Source organism: Chelonia mydas, chromosome 22, assembly GCF_015237465.2.
Source record: "Chelonia mydas isolate rCheMyd1 chromosome 22, rCheMyd1.pri.v2, whole genome shotgun sequence".
NCBI lineage: Eukaryota > Metazoa > Chordata > Testudines > Cheloniidae > Chelonia > Chelonia mydas.
The window spans coordinates 12,702,883-12,717,554 of record NC_051262.2 but is presented as its reverse complement, the minus strand read 5'-3'; positions in this window follow the sequence as shown (position 1 = coordinate 12,717,554).

The following is a 14,672-nucleotide window of genomic DNA, read 5'->3' as shown; positions in this document are numbered from 1 at the left end:
TAAATTGGTTAGTCTCTAAGGTGCCACAAGTCCTCCTTTTCTTTTTGCGAATACAGACTAACACGGCTGTTACTCTGAAACCTGTCATCAAAGGGATGCAGTTTAAGGTGCAGCCATTTCCATATCTAATGGTATACAAGGAGTGGCACAGCTGGCATCACATCTGGCCGATTTTGACTTCCCTAACCCAAGGATCAGGTGCCCATTTTGCAGCTGGGTGAACTGGAGGTGAGATTTAATGTGGGAGTAAGCAAAACTCAAACCCACAGCCTCTGAGATTGCAGTCAAGCCATTGGCCACCACACCTCATAATTGGTTTATATATATATATATATACACACACACACATACATACTTTTATAAATGGCCCTTGTTTATGTAGGACCTAGACAATGTGTACTGTAAACAAAGGCCATGTTTTGAACATATTTTGTGTGTATATCGATATGTAGTCATGCTGATTCAGAATTAGCATTTTTTGCATGTATGTACTTTTTAAAAATGACCCTTGAAAAATAGGACCTAGAGAAAAACAATGTTTTCTGCTTTTAAAGGTCCCTCTGCTAACTCAGTATTTAACCAACAAGCCCTAGACCTCAAGCTGCACTGGCATCAACAAGGATGCTGAGTCTCAAACAAAGATGTGACGAACAACAACAACAACAACAAAGTCATGTTGATTTCAAGCTCCATTAGAAACAACACAGGAACAAATCAATGCTTGGCAAACAGAAAAGGACAGATTCAGTGGGGAAGGATATTGCATACAATGGTGAGTGGAAAGGCGGAAGCCATAAAAAGATACCTCCAAGGACTCTTTCAACACCTCTTTCCTTTTTTTTTCCCTGGAGAAGCTAATTGCCATTCAAGGGAAGGCTGGACAGCCCTGTAACCAAGCGGATTAGCCAAATACAAGGTTTGTTTGAAAATAATGAAGGTTATTACGTAGTAATGAGGTTTAGCTAATGGATTCATGGATTTCAAGGCCTGAAGGGACCATTAGGATCATCTCGTCTGACCTTCTCTGTAGCACCAGCTAGAAAACGTCATCCAGTAATTTCTGTGCCAAGCCTAGGTCTTCTGCCTGATCTACACCATACGTTTTAGAAAGATAACCAGCCTTGTTTTAAAGACAAGTGGTGGTGGATGGACAGGCGACAATAAGTTGTTCCAATGTTTAACTACCTCACTTTTTAAAATGTGTAGCTTAATTTTAGTTTGAATTTGTCTAGCCTCATCTTTTAGCCATCGGGTCTCATTTTGCATTTTTCTGTTAGATGAAAGAGCAGTCTACTGTCAAGTTCATGGAGGATAGGTCTATCATTGGCTATTAGGTAAGATGATCACGGGTGAACCTCGTGCTCCAGGTGTCCTTAAACCACTGACTGCCAGAAGCTGGGACTGGACAGCAGGGGATGGATCACTTGAAAATGCCCTCTTCTGTTCATTCCCTCTGAAGCATCTGGCATTGGCCACTGTCGGAAGACAGGATACTGGGCTAGATGAACCATTGGTCTAAGCCAGTATGGCCGTTCTTATGCTCTAAACTTGCTTGCCCATATAGGTACCTGTAGAGATCGTCACCTCACATTTCACAGCATCATGGCTTAGATCTTCATAACATGACCCTTCCTCTCCTTTTTCACTTGGCTGGATGAGTAATAAAATGTTGATACTTGAAGTATTGTCCCTAGCTTCTGAGTTAGCCTCCATTTAGATGAATGGAGCAGTCTAAACCTCAGAGCTATTGTTTCAGGCTTTCTGCAAACTCAGGCAAGATATCTCTGTGTTGGTGAAATGCGCTTCATGTTTTAAACGCTTTATTTGCAGCCCTAGCAGCTAGAAGTTTACTTTTAAAAACTAAATGAGGGCCGAAATTCTGCCGAACAATGGAAAGGGCTAGCCTGGCCTTCATGCTCCCAAAGGGAACATGCCACCCACTTTGTGAAACCATCACTAATAGCATAGTCTCTTGGCCCACTCTTATATAAGTTGTCATGCCACTAATGTTCTTGAAATTGCAATTAGAGCATGCAACATTTGGCTGGCTCCCCGTAGTGCAGTGACGAATCGCCAGCCACACGTCAGCTGAGGGTGCATCGAACTAATCCAGGACTTTTTCATGGACGCTGACTCTACAGGCAGCCGTTTGCAACCAGATCCTGTCTGGTGTACCCCCCAGAATCCCTGGCGACAGTTACCAGGGTGTGAGCTGAAGCAGTGGCTTCGATGGTTCGCTCTGAGGAGGACACATCTGGAAGTGGCTAAGGTCTGCTCTAGCAAGAGACCAGACACAGAGAAAGAGAGGGATTCAAAGTGCCTGAAGACTGGTCATTTGGGGCCTTCCCTACACCATAGGCTGAAAACAGCTGGTGAGGACGTTAGCCAGTGACAAAGTTTATCCTAACAATCGGGACAGACCCCAGCTGCATCAGATCCTACAGGTATGACAGATCATCAATCCCTTAGCCAATCAGCAACACAGAGGGCTGCTGCATGGGCAGAGAGCCGGGTCTCAGTGGAGACAGCTCTGCTCTGGGCCTCCATCACATGCAGGGGCACTTTCAGTGACGCAGCTTCATAGGAACACACGTTGGAATCCTCACCGGTTAGACTAAGCTGTTTGTCCTTCTGAAGCAGAGAAATGTCGGTCCATGCAGTTATGGGAGGGGGAAAGGGAGAATCACCCAGCTATGCCTTTGTAGACATTAAGCCCTTTTCTGCTCTGGGCGGACATTACAAAGTTTGTGGAACTATGGGCTTGAATTGACCATAGGCCAAAAAGGACCATTTAGGATCATCTACTCTGGCCTCCTGCCTAGCACAGGCCAGAGAATTTCACCCAGTAATTCCCACATCCTGGCACCTTTGGGCATAACTTGCATTGGATGATGCTTTGCCACTGTCCACCCTTGAGGTGACAGCTTTCCAGCAGTTCCCTATGCGTGTAGTTTGCAGGGCACTGGGACATGAATGGCACTATAGAACTAGATGATATCATATTGTGCTGATGATTATGGCCAGAGGGTCTGAAAGAGGAAAAGAAATAGCTCTTTAAAGCATTTCTCTTTACTGGGCTTTTGCAGCTGCTTTTGTTCTGTGAACGGCCCACAGCAGAGCCCTGTGACTCTGCATAGGGAACGCATTTGACACTTGTCACCGCCCCGTACCTGGGGTGTATTTGCTGCAGCAGTTGATTACATTACCTTCCGTGTTTATAAACATTTTGAATCAGTGTGGCGTGCAGTGCTGCACAGAATGTTTAAGATGGCATTGGCTTTATTTTTGCTTTTTCATCTGTAAACACACATAATGTATCTGCGATGCACTCAACAGTGAAGGATCAGAACTGCAAATGCTTCTGCGCTTGGCTTCAGTCCTGAGCTAGCCTATTGCAACCTCTCTCTCTCATACACACACACACACTGCTCCAGCAACAGAGCCAGAGCCGATCTCCTGTACCACCTCTCCTGTAGGGAGAGGGCATTTCAATCTCCGTATTCCTTCCCAGCCTGTGGTTCTCTAGATGGCTTCATTTAATGCAACCCTGAATTAGAGGAGACATTTTCCCCCAGCTAACAGCGCTCACACAACTTCTAAGCCCTCTGCAAACATGAGCTGGGTCTAGGTGTTTATGCGATTCTCTCAGAGCACCTTAGCCCCCCGAAAAGCTCACAGCACCCATCATGAGGCAGGAATTTTAGTATAATCCCCCTTGTCCATGGGAGAAAAGAGGCCCAGGGAGATTAAAGCCCTTAGGTGCAATCTTGGCCCTACTGAAGTCAATGGGAGTTTTGCCATTGGTTTCAAAGAGATCAGGATTTCACCCCATATTTTCAAGGTCTGTTGAATTGGGGTGCTTGGTGCTTGGGGGCTCAGCAAGAGACACGTGCCTGGGGCTGATTTTCAGAGGTGCTGGACACCCACCACTCCAATCAACATCCCTGGAAGCTGCAGACACTCACCACCTCAGAAAATCAGGCCCCCACAGGTCTCTGGAGAACTGCGTCCAAAATCAGGGAACGATTTAGGCTGGAGTGACTCTGCCCCGGTCTCAGAGCAGATTCAGGGGTCCCCGATCGCCTGCTCTGCCAAGCTGCCTTCCAGTCCCAGGCGCTCTCCTGGGCTGGTTGTATTGATGCACCCGTCCCTGACCTGAATGGACCCTCCCTGCCCTTGCTGCAGGGAGAGGGAAAGAATTCCTGCCACATGGTCTTTCAGTTCTCAGGACTCCTCCCACTGCTCCAAGTCAGGTCCAGAAAGGGCTGGAGGATCTGCCCTTGCCAGCACACAGCCAGCTCAGGAGAGGGAAGGCAGACTGTGTCCTGATCACAGCTCCTCTTCAGGGTACCTCTACCCCAGGCCAGGGCTGGCACCTCCCCCTCGTAGTGCCCAGGGAGTGAATGGATGTGTGCCCCACCCTGCTTCTCCTGGGGCCAGGGCTTAATTTGTAAGAGGTGCCGGAGCTAGACGCAATTTTTTTTTTTTTTACTTTCATAACTGACGTGGCAAGCCCAAGCTGCCGGGGCTGTGAACTGCCAAGCCCAGAGGTGCCGGGGCTCAGCCCTGGCGAGGTCTGGCACAAATTAAGCCCTGCCCAGGGCACACGTAGCTGGAGGCCGGAATCCCCAGTGGAGCCTAATTTGGATGGTACCCAGCTATAAGCTGGAGAGTGGTGGGTAGATTCTGAAGGATATGTCTCCATCGCGGGGGACGGGATGGTTTCTGATGGAGCAGTGGGGGCCCTCGGGAAGCCAGCAGTTGGCTAGAAAAAGCGTGGGCAGAGCCGGGGTTTCCCTCTCCCTAAAATCCCCCCACATTCTTAGGGAGAGAAGGCAGAGCTGCAAGAAGCACAACTGTCTGACGCCATCTAGTGACTGAAGGGCAGCATCTGTGCTGCTGGATTCACCCAGCCAGGCAAGGATTTCAGGGCTAGGGAGCCATTTATCACAGCAGGGGGTGAGTGGCTGTTCACAGGGACAGCCAGAGAGAAAGAGAATAGAGAGGCAGGTAATGGAGATGTCCAGAATATCACGGAGCCATGCTGATTTCCACCAGCTGAGGATCCGGCCTGTCGTCCCTAGGAGTTTTCTCACTGCTTAGCCCCAAGTGAGTTGCTTTTGGAGGTGCCGAGGTGCGTGTGCTCCCTGTGAGGATGTCAGCTCTGTCTGTCCAAGTGTGCATTCGAACATGGCAAAAGAATAATTTTACTCAGGGAAAGTTGTTTAAACACCTGATGCAAAGAGCTATTGTTGCTGTTGACGGAGCTGGCACCCCAGGAAACATGTGTATGTACACACACACACACACACACACACACACACACACACACACAGCCTCATGTTAGACAGAGAACACGATCGGCTTCCAAGTGAGACACAGGGGACAGACAGAGAAAATACAGAGAGAGGAAATCAAATAAAAGCAGCACTCCCCTCATTTCAAAGGGCATCTATTCCCAGGGTAGCTAACAAGGAAGCTGCAAAGAAAACACAGCCTTCTTCCCTGCAAGGAGATAGCCCTCAGACACGACGCTGTGAGTCCCACATGCGCTGCAAAGCCTACGCTTCTCATCTGGAGAGTGCGCACGACTTATTGGTGGTTGTACTAGAAAGTATCATACATTATTTAAGAGCCACTGTACCGCTGCCTTCCCGGGAGACGCGGCACACCCTGAGAGGTTTTAAGGACAGGACATAGAGTCCCTAAGTGGTACCCTGAATAGCCTGCAGAGTGAGAGTTTTGGAAACTCATGGGTGCTCACTCCTGTGAGAAAACCAACAGAGGGCTTGTCTACACTTGGAAATTTACTGGAATACCTATTCCAGAATCATTATTAGCCTTGTGTTTGCCTTGGACGTGAAAACAGTCTTGTTCCCTCACAGGGGCTCTGTGGGCTGTGATGGTCGAGTGGCTGGATCATGGGACCAGACAGTGGGAGTTGTATTCCCGGCTCATCGGCTGATTCACTGAACTCAGTGGAATCACTGGTATGAATCTAGAATAACCCCACTGCAGCCAGTGAGGTAAATGTGGAGTAACTCCACTGCAGTCCGTGGTTTAAATCTAGTGTAACTCCAATGGAGTCAGTGGTGTAAATCCAGAGTAATTCCACTGAAGTTATTGGAGTGACTGGGATGATTCTGGAGTAACTCCAATGGATTCACTGTTCGGACTCTGGAGTAATTCCAGGGCAGCCAGTGGAGTCACTGCTGTGAATTGGGAGTAGCTCCAATGGAATCATTGCTGAATCTGGAGTAACTCCGGGCAGGGGGGCAGTCAGTGGAGTCGCTGCTGTGAATCGGGAGTAGCTCCAATGGAATCACTGCTGAATCTGGAGTAACTCCGGGCAGGGGGGCAGTCAGTGGAGTCGCTGCTGTGAATCGGGAGTAGCTCCAATGGAATCATTGCTGAATCTGGAGTAACTCTGGGCCGGGGGGCAGTCAGTGGAGTCGCTGCTGTGAATTGGGAGTAGCTCCAATGGAATCATTGCTGAATCTGGAGTAACTCCGGGCAGGGGGGCAGTCAGTGGAGTCGCTGCTGTGAATCGGGAGTAGCTCCAATGGAATCATTGCTGAATCTGGAGTAACTCCGGGCAGGGGGGCAGTCAGTGGAGTCGCTGCTGTGAATTGGGAGTAGCTCCACTGGAATCATTGCTGAATCTGGAGTAACTCCGGGCAGGGGGGCAGTCAGTGGAGTCGCTGCTGTGAATCAGGAGTAGCTCCAATGGAATCATTGCTGAATCTGGAGTAACTCTGGGCCGGGGGGCAGTCAGTGGAGTCGCTGCTGTGAATCGGGAGTAGCTCCAATGGAATCATTGCTGAATCTGGAGTAACTCCGGGCAGGGGGGCAGTCAGTGGAGTCGCTGCTGTGAATTGGGAGTAGCTCCACTGGAATCATTGCTGAATCTGGAGTAACTCCGGGCAGGGGGGCAGTCAGTGGAGTCGCTGCTGTGAATCGGGAGTAGCTCCAATGGAATCATTGCTGAATCTGGAGTAACTCTGGGCCGGGGGGCAGTCAGTGGAGTCGCTGCTGTGAATCGGGAGTAGCTCCAATGGAATCATTGCTGAATCTGGAGTAACTCCGGGCAGGGGGGCAGTCAGTGGAGTCGCTGCTGTGAATTGGGAGTAGCTCCAATGGAATCATTGCTGAATCTGGAGTAACTCCGGAGGGGGAGCGGGGGCGGGGGGGGGGGGCAGTCAGCCAGTGGAGTCACTGCTGTGGATCTCAGGTAACTCCAGTGTGGTCAGTGCTTTTCCTCCAGATCTGGGGTAAGTGAGAGAAGAATCCTCACCTGTGCTGTGCATTGAAATCACCACCCTTACTGTATAGGCAGCCTACTGTAATCTGCCTGCCACTTGCTGCTGAGCCACCTCCAGCAAGCTCCCTCCTTTCGCTCGCTCCTTCCCACACCCACCTCTTTCAAACAGATAATTAGTTTCTATTTGTCACAAACCAGCTGCCGCTCTGAAGCCAGCTCCGGAGACCCAGTTCCCTCTGAGAGCCAGGTGTCATCCTCCTCGTCACAAACTCCTTGATCGACCAGAGGAGGCCCAGCCCTTTCCAGTGAGGCTGATTTATCATCCCCTAGGCTGTTAGCATAAATACTTGATAAATACAGATATTAATAAGCCGGCCTGAGTTTTCCTCCCCGGAGTTAATGAGTCTCCCTGTGCTGACACACGTGGGCATTGCTGGGCTGAATTGACAGCAGAGAGCACATTGGTGTACTGTTCCGCTGAGTCTGGGGGAGGAAGGACCAAGGGGGCGAGCCTCAGGCGTATGCGGGCTTTGACCCCACAGGTCTCAAGGGCCTACAAAGGCTGAGCTGGCCCTAAATTAAAGGCCTCCCACCGGCCGTCTCCCTTCCCATCTCTGAGGCCCTAGAGAAAGTAGGGATCTCCCTTCTCCATCCATGCTTCTCTCACCCTTCCTGAGATGCTGGTAGGTGGGCCGACCTTCCTTCTCCACCTCTGACAAGTAGTGAATGAGCTCCTCTTCTCACCTCTAAGACACTGGCAGGACTGGGGACTATCCTCCTCTGGGGCACATGTGGGACAGTTGCTGTCCTCAGCCAGTGGTTCTGTTCCTATCTGATCTACTTGGGCTTCCAAAGACAATTCAACTAGCCAATCATCCAGATTCTGCCCTCTTTGCACCCCATGCAACTTTCCCAAGTGACTTCCATGGGCTTGTGCAGGTGTAGCCAGGAGCAGAATTTGGCCCAATCCCCACAGAGAGAGGATAATTTCCCAGGGCTGTGTCTGCAGGGGGCGCACCCCTTGTGGCTTGGCTAGAATTAATGAAGATGTTTTACTGTCAGAGGGTTGGGAATGATATACTCGTTTTTTCATCTAATCAACCTGTAGTGCACCAAATTCACCGCAGTGGAGAGAGCAGCGCTTGCAAAAGGGCAGAGTTGTGATGACAGAATAGAGAAGGATTTTGTGGGCAGTGAAGGCGAAATGGTGGCAGTTTGCATGATGGTAAAACCCATTGGACTGGATCTTCTGCTGGAGGAAAGTCTCAGATTTGCAGACTTCCGACCTCCAGCAGGGGTGGTTAGTGACAGTACAAGAGAAGGGAGGATAGTCCAATGATTAGGGTGCTAGCCTGGGATTGGAAAACTCCAGGTTTAGTTCCTTGCTCTGCCACAGACTTATTGTGTGACCTTGGGCAAGTCACTCAGATCCTCAGATGTATGTAGGCACCTAAGTCCCATGGAAATCAATAGCACCTAAATACCTTTGAGGATCTGGGCCTTAGTGTCTCTCTGCCTCAGTTCCCCATCTGTAGAATTTAGCTAATATAATTATTATTATTTATTTGTAGCAGTGAGGAGCCCCATCATGGACAAGGACCCCACGGTGCTAGGCGCTGTACAAACACAGAACTAAAAGACAGTGCCTCCAAGGAGTTTATAATCTAGAACTGCCCTACCTCCCAGGGAGGCTGTGGGAAATATATACCTTAAAGACGTGAGGTGTCGAGATACTTCAGTCATGAGGGCCAGTCATGGGAGTCTTAGATCGACTGACTTCATGAATCACCTCTTGACAAGCAGGGAGAAAAACAACATATTAAATTTTCCTTTGCAAATTTTTGAACGTGAAATTTGATTCCCAACTCAAATGAGCTCAGATCAAAAATCGTTTGAAAGCCTAAGATTTCAACTGGCGTGTTTTTGGTGGAGTTTGGGTGACAGGTGACATTTCTGGGTTGCAAAACATCCTGATCTGGAGGGACAGAAACACCCACCATTGGTGTGGAATTTTGCTGGGATGTTGTGGCTTTCACAGAGCTAGGAGCAAGGAAGAAGTTCTCCTGAGAAGTTCTGCGCATCTTCCACTCCCATAGGGAAGCAGGGATGGCCAGTCCCTCGGGCTCTGGACTACGATCCCGGAGACTTGGATACCATTGGCTCTACCGCCGACCTGTGGCGTGACCTTGGGCCCTTCCTTTTGCCTTCTGTCTGTGTTATCAGGGAGCTAGACGCAGGGGTTTCGATTGTAAGCTTCTTGGGACTAGGAGCGAAGTTACTGTCTGTTAGTCCAGCACCTGCCTCAACGGGGCCCTGATCTCAGTTGGGGCTGCGAGGTGCTTGATATAAATAACCCTCACTGAAGTGGTGGGTGCATCCCACCTTTTAGGATTTTCATTGACTTCAGTAAGGAGTTTTCCTGAGTAAGAAGCGACTTAAGGCCTCAGGGCTTGTCCTAGGGAAGTTAGAGAGGGAAAAGCCCTGGTAGGTCATTGTGGCAAGGCATAGAGCCCCCAGGGAACAAAGGGTTAACCTTAGCTCTCTTTTGCAAAGGTGCTCTGGGGAAAGGTTTTAAGAGTGGCCGGTTGGCAGTGCTTGCTCTGGGGGAAGGCTCCATGCACAGGGGGCTGAGTCATGCCACAGCCCTTTGCCAGTGCACAAGCCCTCCCTGCTGTATAGTTCTCAGTGATTTTCGGAGGACACAGAAAAGATTGCTCCAGGGCTCCCGCTCCCGACTCCTGCTGCCGAGGGCGAGCGGTGAAGGAGGACTGGGACTTGCATGGAGCTTGCCTGTCAGTCACCCAAGGCCTGAGCCAGTGAAGTCAAGGGGACATGGGGCACTGCCTTCAGTGGACATGAGATCAAGCCCTGGAACAGGAAGAATGACTGGCAGCTTTAGTTACCTACTCTGCTAACCTCAGCAGGAGCCCAGATGGAGGTGATGTCTTCCCCTGCTGACCGTAAAACAAGCAGGGCCTTCAGGAACTCCCCGCCACTGACAAGCACTTCCCCTTCTGCATGGAGCTGCATGTCCCCCTTAGCCGCCAAGAAATGCTGGCACTGGCTGAAAACAGGTCTGGGTGGGGTGGACAGCTGTGAGCGTGCACAGCCCTTCCTCTCCCCCAAACCACACAGTACAGGGCAGCAGGATGGTTGGGCAGTTATTGTGTCCAGCTGGGTTCAAATTGCGGCTCTGCTGCAGATTTCCTGTGCGACCTTGAGCATGAGCATGTTGTTCAAGGCCAGATCTTGCCTGTCCCACAAGGACACCCTTGCCTCTGCAGAAGGATGCTGATCTTTGCCCAAAGCTCAGGGGGTCACTGGGGCTTGGAATTCTAAAGGGAGCGATGGCACGGCTATTGTCCCCTGCCTACCAGCCAGCTGGCTGAGGGTGGAGGAGCACCCAGGGATCCTTTTCAGAGTCTCCCCCCGGGGCACCTGAGAGCTCCCACTAGGGAAGTGCTGTGCCCTGCTGACAACTACGGCTCAAAACCATAATTTACTTCTTTCTGCCTCAGTTTCCTTCTCTGCAAAACAGGGATGAGAACACTACTTCCTTTCCCCCAAAGGTTCAACTCATTGCTGGCTTGGGGGGAGGGGAGGGCTGTTGCTGAGCTTTAGATGGAGGGCGCTAGGGAAGTGGGTGGAGTAGTGTGAGCCTCCAGAAAAGCTAGTGGATAGGGCATCAGAATGGGAAGCAGGAGACCTGGATTCTCTTCCTGGCTTTGCTGCATGACCTTGGGCAAGCCTCTTTCCCTCCCTCTGCCTCTGTTTCCCCTTCTGCCTTGTCTCTTTTAGTCTGTGAGCTTTCTCACAGAGAGATGGACTCTCCCTCTGTTCCTGTGCGGTGCCAGGCCCAATGGGGCTCTGCTCTCCACTGAGATCTCTCTGCGCCACCGTAATCATCATGAGCCCACAGCTGCACTCACAAGGCAAGAGTGGCTGACACCATTCACTCTGAAGACCTGTGAAGATACTGGGCTGAAGGCAAAGAGAAAATAAACCCAAGAAGAATGGAGCCTGAATGGCCCATATGCTCTGAAACCCTCAGCTCTGTGGGGAGCAGCCGATAAAATTCATCACTGCGCTTAAAGGCAGTAAAAAGAAAGGAAGTAAACAGAGTAATTGAGAGGCATAAACAGAGGGCAAGTCAAAGGTACGGCTAAGCACAGGGCTGTGGCACATTATAACTTCCCCAGCAGTCCGCGGGCAGGGAATTGTTCAGTCTAACAGAAAGGAAGAGGGTTGCCGAGCTGTCTTATGGAGGGCTAGCCTGGGATATGTGTGCAGACACACACAGTTCTGATCCACTTGCAGCCGGCCCCTCCTGCATTTTTCACTGTCGACACACTGATCCCCTGCGCTTTCCTCCCAAACCCTCTCCATTCCCCACCTTCTCTGCCACTTTTGACAGCACCACCATCTTTCCTGTCACTCAGGCCCCTAGCCAAAGGTCCCTTTTGATTCCTCCTTTTGTCCCCCCTCCCTTCACATCCAAATCCTGCTGCTGCTTCCTGCACAGCATCACTAACGTCTGCCCTTTACCCCCGCTTCTGGTGACAAAAAGCTCTCCTCCACGCCCATCTGGATTGCTGCAACATGCCCTTCTCCAGCTCTCGTCCAACACTCCTTCCCTCTGCAGCGTGCAAAAGGCTGCTAATACCACATCTTCCTCGCTTGCTGCTCCCTGCACATCACCTCCTTGAATGAACTCCTCCACTTGCTCTTCCACCATATCCAGTGCAAGTGCAATGTACAGGGGAGTGGGTGTAACAAATCCCACCTTAGTGCCTGATCTACGCAGGATATGGATCTGTTAAAGGACCACCTGGGGCAGCTTGGTTCTTTAGCTCAAGCTGTGGTACCTCATGCTTTTAGTGCTGACGGTCCCCAGGTCGCTCCGCAGTTCATTGGCCAACATGGCAGTTCTCACATGAGCTTCTTGTCCTCACCTTCAATGCACTTCTCAGTTCTTATCACCCTAATATTGGCCTTGATTCCCTCTTTGCTTCCTCGGAAGCCATCTTCCCATTTGCCTCCATGCCATTCCTGCATACGGAACTAGACCCTGAACAAATCCATCAGGCTCTAACCCTCTTTTCCCGCAAATCTCTCCTCAAGACCCAGTTCACCAGCAAGGCCTGTGACTAATAAGAGCTCTCTAGAGGGGCAGTTGGGGCTAATTGTGATTTCTGATTTTTAACAGGGGGATTTTGGGGGCAGATCCTCAACTGGTGGAAATTGGTGCAAGCAGCCATGGAAATTCTCAGTGAAGTTGCAAAATTCAGAAAACTTGGCCAGCTGTAACTTGAAAGCAGTGTACTGCCAAGCTTGGGAAGAAACCCGCAGCTGCAGTTGATATTATGGCAGTGGTATTATTTAAGTTACCAAGCCTCGGGAAGTGGGTAAGTTTGGAGTTTATTCAAAGCCTGTAAGATAGGAAGGAAGGGAGACAGCGTGACCTAGCAGACTCAGGAGTGAGACTAAGGAAACCTAAGTTCTATTCCTAACTTTGCCACTGGCCTGCTGGATGACTGTGGGCAAGTCACATCATTTCTCCATGCCTCAGTTTCCCCACCTGTGAAACAGGTAGAATGATGGCAAAGTGCTTTGAGATCAACTGATGGAAAGAGCTGGGTAATGTTATAATGGAGGGTGCACAGGACTAGAGCTGGTTCAATTCCTGGCTCTGCCACAGACTCTGTGCCTCAGTGTACATCTGTAAAAGGGGGATAATACTTCCCTGCTTAACAGGGGTGCTGCGAGGCTAACATCCGTTAGGTGCTCAGATACTCTGATGATGGGGGCCAGAGTAGTAGTCAGAGGGTTTTTGCTCTAGAGCACTGTGGGAACTCCACCCTCCTTTACAGGTGAGGCTCTATGAATCACATAATGGCAGGGGCAAACCGTAAGGGCTTTCCTCTTCTTCTGTGTGTCTCTGGCACACCGAAGAGCATACAGGAGAAGGCACGATGGACTCACTCAGCTGTCTTGTCATGTTGAAAAAAACATTATTTAGATACTTTTACAGGGTCTGTTAATGAAACTTCAGTGACCCTGCCACTTCTAGGAGAATCCATCTGTATCTAAGTGATGGAAATGAACTCCTTAATGGCCGGGGCCTGTTCGGTCACTATTGGAAATCGATTCAGAGTGACGAAGGGCTGTGTGAGGAGGGGCACATGTCCCAGGCAATAGCTAAATGGATGTCGTGGTGATGAATGGGGTGGGTGGAGGGGCTGTAATTACTGAAGGGAGGTTGTAGAGCAGCTGGGAACATCCCTTGGCTTTTTCTGTTCTCTCTCCCGCCTATCCCTCCCTTCCCTGCAGCTCAGCACAGAAGCTAAAGGATGTGCTAAAATGCAGGTTCCCACCCAGTGGTCCAGATGTCCCAGGGGATCTGTAGGGAAGACTGTAAACTCTATAAGACTAGATTGTGAGCTCAGTCTAGGGGAGGGACCGTCTTTGTGTTCTGTTTTTGCACAGCGCCTAGCACAATGGGGCTTGAAACCTGACCGGGACTTGTAGATGATGTGATAATACAAATAGCCACAAAGGAAAAGGCCAGGTGTGGATCCAGTGCTAGAGGAAATCTGGCTGGCACCCAATACAGCAGGCAGAGGGATGGCTGGGGGATGAATTTCCTGTTCCAAGTTTTAGAACTCTTTGGAAAATTCCTCCTGCGACAAATGGAAATTATTGTCTGATAATCAGGCCCAAAAGCATCTTTGGTTGGGTTAACCAGCAACTTCTTCACACCATTCTGTCCTCCACAGTAATCTGCTTCTGGCCCCCTGGTTATATGCACTCACCTCCCCATGAGCACCTTGTTAAGCTACTCGCCTGCAGAGATTCGCTACATGGATTGATGCCAGCTGAGGATCTGGTCACAGGTCAGCCTGGAGGGCCCTGCTCTAGCTTGGCATGGGGAAGGGGAGCACTGGAGCCATGGGACGTTGGGTTATCCAGTAAATGAAGTCAGGGGGCAATCCTTGGGCAGCTCCCTCTGCGTGCTGCACTACGGCTCTGGCATTCCCACGGAGGCGTCAGAATCTTAGGGAAGTGACTAGTTACATTGCAAGCCCTTGTTCTGAGTCACTGCCTGCCTGCTGCTGCAGCGTTCATTACAGGAGGAAATTAGGGGTGATCAACAAAGGAGCAGTAGGTAGGGAAGCCGGCCGCATCCTCCCCTGGTGTACAGCGGTGACACCATGCCAATTTACACCAGCTGAAGTCTTGGCCCCACAGGCCCACACTGCATGATTTGATGAAGCCTCTGCTCTTTCTCTCCATTTGCCCCATGTCACCGAAATCTGCTTCATTAATAAGGCTTCGCCAATCACTGCTCCGGAGCAGCTGAGCCTCTTGCCCCCGAGGTACAGCATGACGCATCTTCCTGCAGATTGTTTCG